Source organism: Epinephelus moara, chromosome 16 (assembly GCF_006386435.1).
Source record: "Epinephelus moara isolate mb chromosome 16, YSFRI_EMoa_1.0, whole genome shotgun sequence".
Taxonomy (NCBI): Eukaryota; Metazoa; Chordata; class Actinopteri; order Perciformes; family Serranidae; genus Epinephelus; species Epinephelus moara.
The window spans coordinates 10,135,159-10,142,913 of NC_065521.1; positions in this window are offsets into that span (position 1 = coordinate 10,135,159).

A 7,755-nucleotide genomic window follows, 5' to 3' on the forward strand; every position below is an offset into this window, starting at 1 on the left:
AATTTGTGCAATACTGGGAAAAAGATCTAGCCACCTGACCCAATATAAACTACACAAAATAGGGCTCACACACAGCAACACCTGTACACACCACATATTAAACACCACCGATGGCTTTCATGCCACCTGGCTTTGCACCCCCGATTCAGACATTTTGGACAAACATTACACAAGAAATATCCAGCACTCTGGGAGATAAAAAACTATCCTCAACTATTGGCAACAGCATCCACTGTATGTCTGCTGAGGGATCTCTGCCTCAGAACCGCCACTGAAATATGAACAACTTGTACTGGTCGCCCAAACAATCGCTAAAAAGATGATTTTACTGAACTGAAAAGACAGAAAAAACCTCTCAACATCCCAGGGGCATCATTTATTATCTGAGTTCATTACAATATGAAGACAAGTAGCTTTAAAAAACAACCAAATGACTTATTTCACAGATGTTGGGCTCCATTTATTAACATCACCTACCCATTAAACACAAACCACTCTCCCCCTGGTAAAAAACCTCCCCCTACTGCTGGTGACACCACATACTGAGAAACTGAAAATATTAAGTTTATTATTGCAGTGACATGCAAAAGTTTGGGTACCCTGGTCAAAATTATGTTTATTGTGAATAGTTAAGTAAGTAGAAGATGAACTGATCTCCAAAAGGCATGGTGTTAAAGATGACACACTTCTTCAATATTTTAACTGTTAAATTAAATAAAATATATTACTTTCTTTTTTTTTTCTAATCTTGTACAGTTTCATAATAATAACAATAATAACATGAAAAGGGCCTGAAGCATACTTCTGTGAGATCCTTGGGCTGTCTTGCATGCACTGCTCTTTTGAGGTCTATCCACAGATTTTTGATGATGTTTAGGTCGGGGGACTGTGAGGGCCATGGCAAACCCTTCAGCTTATGCCTCTTGAGGTAGTCCATTGTGGATTTCGAGGTGTATTTAGGATCATTGTCCTGTAGTAGAAGCCATCCTGTCTTTATCTTCAGCTTTTTTACTGATGGTGTGATGTTTGCCTCCAGAATTTGCTGGAATTTAACTGAATCCATTCTTCCCTCTACCTGTGAAATGTTCCCTGTGCCACTAGCTGCAACACAAGCCCAAAGCATGATCCATCCACCTCCATGTTTGACAGGTGTTCTTTTTAAAAAAAAAGAAAAAAAAAAAGATCTAACTTCATTTAAAACACACATGCTTAAGCTCACAAAGAAAGTGAAAATTAAACTGGGTGCATTGTACAGACTTTGGTCATGGTTCTCTTTAGAAAATAGAAGGACAATTATTCGATCAACAGCCCCTTTTACACTGCCAGATTTTCCGCAAATGTTTTGCGAGCATTTAGACACACAGAGCCGGGTTGGCGAGTTGATCCGAGGTGCCCAATTTTCCGCCTTGTAGGGTAGTCATATTGGCGGAACCTTTTTAGTTTAAAAAGATGGAGGCGGCCTTCCACAACGGTTGTTGAAGACTTGTGGGAGGAGCTGTTGATGACACTGCATGTGCGAGCCACTGGCGGTGGATAAACAGGAAACAGCTGATAGCAGGAATTAGCGAGCAGCTAGTTGCAAGAGGGAAACGCAAACCTGACAGATCATTAACCGTCAGATGACAGGAACGGTGAAGAATGGGCTGACTTACGAGAGAATTGCCGAAGGACCGACTAGCCGCGGCTTCCCTCCCACGTCACTGTTTACGTCACACGCTGAGCTACACGTTTTGTTACTTGCTCATGCCCCCCATGGCCCCAAAAAAGGCGCATTCTGTATAAACAAAAGCAGACAGGCGGCATTTTGCCGCACTCCCCGATTTTGTTTTGATACTGCCAATGCTGAAAGAAGACTGATTGGGCTTTCTTGCAAATTTGCACAATTCCTGTTTAAAAAGGATTAAAGATAATGTCAATCTTAGATTATGGCGATATTTTGTAGATGCATGCAGCTCAATCCACACTGAAATCCCTTGATACAGTCTACCACAGTTGTCTCCGTTTTATTACTGGGATGGTTTTAGAACTCACCACTGTGAGCTGTATCAAAATGTGTGATGGTGTTCTCTCACTGGTAGAGGGGAAGAACATTGTCTCCTTTTTGTTTATAAGGCACTGCTTGGAAATCTATCCTTCTACCTCACTTCTTTTTTAAAAATCAAATCCATCTCTCTTCACACATGCTCACAGGACTTTTTGTCCCTTGAAACCCCTCAGATTAGTTCAGAGTTCAGTAAGTTAGCTTTTAGTATTTTCGCCCCACATAAATCGAACAAGAGGTATTTAAATTATACAGGTATGTGTCGTGAGATCATTTCAAGTGTATGCTATACCATATATGATATGGTTATTTTACAGTGTTCCTGCTTTGGTTTACTGACAGACAGGATTTTCTACATATTATTACTGTTTTTATTGTTGTTGTTGTTGTTGTTGTTATGTATTCGTCCTTTATGGCAGACTCTATTCTTATTATTAACTTTTATTACTGTTTATAATTCTTGATAGACATTGCTGCATTTAAGACAAGACTTAAGATTTCCTCTTTGATAAAGCTTATAGTTAGGGCTGGCTAAGGCTTGTCTTGGTCCAGCCCCCAGTTAGGCTGACATAGGCCTAGTGTGCCAGTGAACCTCCTATAATACACTGACCCCCTTCTCTCCTTCTCTCTCTTTCTCCTTAGTTTCTGAAAAGTTGGTTCCGCTTGACTTGCTATCATTCACGTCCTGTTACTGCATATCGCTAAATGGGCTTTACTGCATGTCACTAAATCGGCTTCTTCTCTGGAGCCTTTGTGCTCCACTGTCTGGCAGGTTAACTCATATCGCAGCTGTGCCTGGATCGTGTGACGTGGTTGTACTGCCGCCGTGGTCCTGCCAGATGCCTCCTGCTGTCGCTGTTATCATTAGTCATACTTTTTTTTATTATAAACATGTAAGTATATATTAATATATGATAGTATATGTGTGTGACAATAATAATCATAACATATTGTACCACAATTACTGTTATTATAATATATATAATACATAATATTATAATATTATTACTAAAATGAAGGCAGACGGGAGACATCTGCTGGACGGAACGGGAAAATTAAACAAGCGGTCCGACGTAACGGCACGACAGCAAAATGAGACACACGTGACTCGTGACACGTGATTGTTGCTATGGCGATGTTTTTACAGCAGATTGAATAAAATATTTAAAATATATATATTCTTGTGTATTATTTATTGTTATTATAACAGCAATGCATATAGTCTATGCATATAAAATTCTGCTTTCTAGATATTGCATTCCAAACTGCAACTTATGTTAAATTCCCTCCAAAACGTAAATTCTCTCCAAAACATAAGGTTACTCATTCATTTCCAAGATGGATAGTGAGAGGAGAAAGGCACTTTGTGTATTCCTTCTTTATGTTTGTTGGAAAAGGAGAAAACAACAACAACAATGTCCTGCTGGAGCGAGGAATTCATAGTGAATTTCACCAGCTCATCCAGGAGCTGAAGATGGATGAAAGTAGATTTCAAGGTTACTTTCAGCTGACCCTTTCTCAATTCAACCACCTACTCCGTTTGATTCCTCCACATCTCCAAAAAATGGACATCAATTTCAGGACACCTTTAAGTTCAGAAGAGTGGCTGGCCATCTTTCTCAGGTATTTTTTCATTTTTTATTATTACCATATTCACAGGCTATAACAATGTTCAAGCATGAAATTCAGCCCAAAGTGCTTTACACCAAACAATAATACAATATTACTTACCTTTGACACTGCAAAAAATAATATTATAGAGGTATAACAATTAAATTATTATTATTTTTCTACAGACATCTAGCAACTGGGCTCATACAGATCAATTGCCTATAGTTTTCGAGGTGAACTCAACAGTGTGTTAACTTGTCCCAGAAGTGGCCAAGGTCATTTGGGAAGTACTTCTGCCCACCTACATGCCTGTTCCAGACAAGGAAACCTGAAAGAAGATTGCAGATGAATTCTGGCAGAAGTGGAACTTCCCAAACTGCTTAGAGCGATCGATGGAAAGCATGTGATGATACAAGCCCCCCACTCCTCTGGATCGGCCTACTACAACTACAAAGGCTTCCACTCTATTGTCCTTTTGGCTGTAGTTGATGCCAGCTACCGGTTTCGCATTGTGGACGTGGGTGCATATGGCAGGACAAGTGATGGTGGAGTCCTGGCCAATTCAGCTTTTGGAAAGGCTTTGCAGAGGGGTACAGCTGACCTACAAGAAAATGAGGAAGATCCGCACACCAAGGAACTCCCGTTAACAAGGAATTTTATTTGTGTTGCGTGACGTTTCGAGCAGAAGCTCTTTCTCAAACTGCTATGAATGTTTGACAGACAGGAAGCTGCTCTATAAATACAGATATACACGCCCCCATAGGCATGTGATCAATCAACCCACCTGATGTGAATTAAACAAACAGATTTTTAAACAAGAAAAAAATTACATATAGAATAATATACATATATACGTGGACTGCAAAAAGCAGGCAGAGTTGACCCAAATAGGGTATACAGTAAGAACACAGCAAAAATCTTACCTCATTAAAGAGGCGCCTCTGTCTAATCTAGAAAGGATCAAAAGACCACAAATAGTAAAAATACAACATCATATAGGGGACAGTCATACAGTAAAAATATACAATAAAGAACAGGACCAGGAAGAGTCATTAAAGAAGGGGAATTACAGACGGGGGTCCGTTTCACAAAGCAGGTTCAACAAACTCTGAGTCTAATCCTGAACTCTGAGTTGATCTACTCTGAGATAGGAAACTCTGAGTTTCCGGTTCCAGAACAGCTGATTTGAATCAGTTTAATCAACTCGTAGTATTTTCTCCTGGACTTTAGCGCGTGCACCACAACTATAAAAAGCCAGCATCAATGGAGCCCCGATTCGACGAGTCACCATGGCAACAGGGAAGAGGAGGTCTGCGTTTTTCACCCCACTAGAATTAGAAATCTTAATGCGCTCATATGGCAAGTTTGCACACATTTTCAAAAAGAAGTGCAACACCGCTGGACAGGGAGACGGCGTGGGAGAACATTGCTGCTCGGGTCAGTGATTAAGTTTAAATGTAGTCCTTTGCAATCACAATAATATTACAGGGGAAAACTGCATGAATGGTAGCCTATTAATTTATTTCATTTAGGTGCAATCCTGCGGGGGAGAAGCGCACTTGGCAGCAGTTTAGGATGAAATATATAAATATTGTTCAAACAGGTAAGACCTCGGCATAATCTCATGGGGGTACCTCATTTTGATCATGTTTTACATTGTAAAGTAAATATTAAGTGGCTGTTTGACTGTGCAGTTGTTTTATCCCCAACATAATGCTGTTTTCACACACATAAATGTCTTCTCATCTATATCATGTTCTGTTAAATAATTGAGCCTATTTAAACTAACACATACTTCTACTCAGCCAACAGAAAGAAGGCAGATGCCCGTAAAACGAGCACACTTTTCTGACCGCCCTGCATACAGTTGCCTTACTCAAGTGCTCAGCATCTCCGACATGTACAAAAAAACTTCCATTTGCAAAGACACGCAGCGCATTTTTATACAGTCTATGAGCGCAACACACAATATCTGCTGGGGTGTGAGAGCATGACTACGATTGGTAATGTTGCAAATGTAAGGACGGATTAGGTTATGTATGTAGATGATGGACTGTGACGTGAAACGGTACCGCTCAAAAAGATAATTGTGTGGAAATGCTAGAACATCTATGCGCAGTCTGATAACCATCTCCCGACGAATATTTAATTCTCTGCGCAGTAATGCTGCACCTTCATCCACGGGATCGTTATCTATTATATTGTCTGTGTCAATAATGTGCCAGTCTTTTTTAATTGTCCTTTCAATGCTACTGGCAACAGGTGAATATTTAATAGCACACACAACTCTGGATTGACTGTCTTTTGGTTTAGTGATAGAGAGGCATTCATTCTGTGACAAACTGGAGAAACGAGATGCAGCAGTCTGAATCCAGGAGTCTTTGTATCCTCTAGATTTGAAACGTTGTTCCACTTCTTTACTGCGGATATTAAAGTCTTCATCTGAGCTGCAGATGCTTCTGATCCTATTATACTGAGAGATAGGAAGATTTTTCTTCAGAGTTGTAGGGTGGTAAGATTCACCATGCAGGAGGGAGTTTCTGTCAGTTGGCTTACGGTACAGATCAGTTTTTAGACAGTTGTTTTCTTTTATCTCCATGATGTCAAGGAAGTTCATTTTATTATAGTCCGATGTTCTTAGAGTTACTCAGTTTGTGGAACTCAGAAAGAAGAGTCTCTGGGCCTGTCCACAGAAAAAGACGTCGTCAAGATACCTCTTCCAGAAGGAGAAGTACTGAAGGGTATGGGTTGTCTTCAGTGAAGATGGAGTGTTGCTCAAAGAAACCCACGTACAGTGATGCAAAACTTGGAGACATCCTGGAACCCATCGCAACTCCTGAAACCTGAAGAAAGAATTCATCACCAAACAGAAAAGAGTTGGAGATCAGTACTTCCGTAATAAGGTCAAGTATGCAGATGGTGTTAGGATAATGTTCAGTTCTTTTGTTAAGAAAAAATTCAGTCGCCTGGAGACCACGCTCAAAGGGAACATGTGTATATAAAGATTCAACGTCCATAGTCACTAGTATGTGGGATTCCTCAATGTGACTGATATTTTTAATTGCTTTAATAAAGTCCATGGAGTCCCTGGTAAATGAAGGTAGTGTAGTGACAAGAGGTTGTAAATGATAATCCACAAAGGCCTATATTTTTTCAGTTAAATAACCGATGGCCGAAATAATAGGTCTGCCAGGAGGTGTGTCCTCAAAATCGTTGTGGTACAGCTGACCTGCCTGAAGATTCCACTCTCCCAGGGGCAGAGGACCATGGTGTGATGCCATACACCTTTGTCAGTGAAGCGGCATTTTCACTGAAGGGCTACATGATGCGTCCTTACCCAGCAAAACTCCTCCCAAGAGAAAAGAGGATTTTCAACTACAGGCTGTCCCGTGCAAGAAGCAGGGGTGGAAGTAACGAATTACAAATACTCACGTTACTGTAATTAAGTAGATTTTTTGGGTATTTGTACTTTTATGAGTATTTTTCTCAAGTGTGTAATTTTACTCCTACTTGAGTACAATTTACACCATGTAATCTACTTCGCTACTTTTAAAATCATAAGTCGCTACCGAGTACGGCCACAATTTGAATTAATATTCAAACCTTTCATCTGCATCTTTGTAGCCAATAAGGCTGTCCGATCGCGACCGCGCCAATTAATCTATGATGTAAGGAAAAGACAACTCCGCTGCAGCAGGCACAGGTGTCTGGCGGTAACATACCTACACAGCGGAGTAGAGACTAATTTATGGACTGAAGATTTGGAGACAAAGAAGCCAAGGGTGAGTGTCCATGCGCTCCGCGCAAATCCCGTGAGCTCCGCATCGCAACATAACGGCTTACCGGCGAGTCCGATTCCAGGTCCAGTAATTTCCTCTTTCGTTGGCGTCATGACTGCCCAGTAGTACCTGGACAACCGAGGCACACAGGCACACAGGTATGTGGCGTGTCAGAGGAGAAACGAGCCGTTCACATTTCTCTCTCGGTGTCAGTAACAGCCCACAAACCTCACCGCACTTTAGGGACTGTTCTTTACTTAGGGAGGGACTGTCAGGGGAGGAGGGGGGCTGGTTGATTCTTATTTTTTTTTTTTTTTTTTTTTT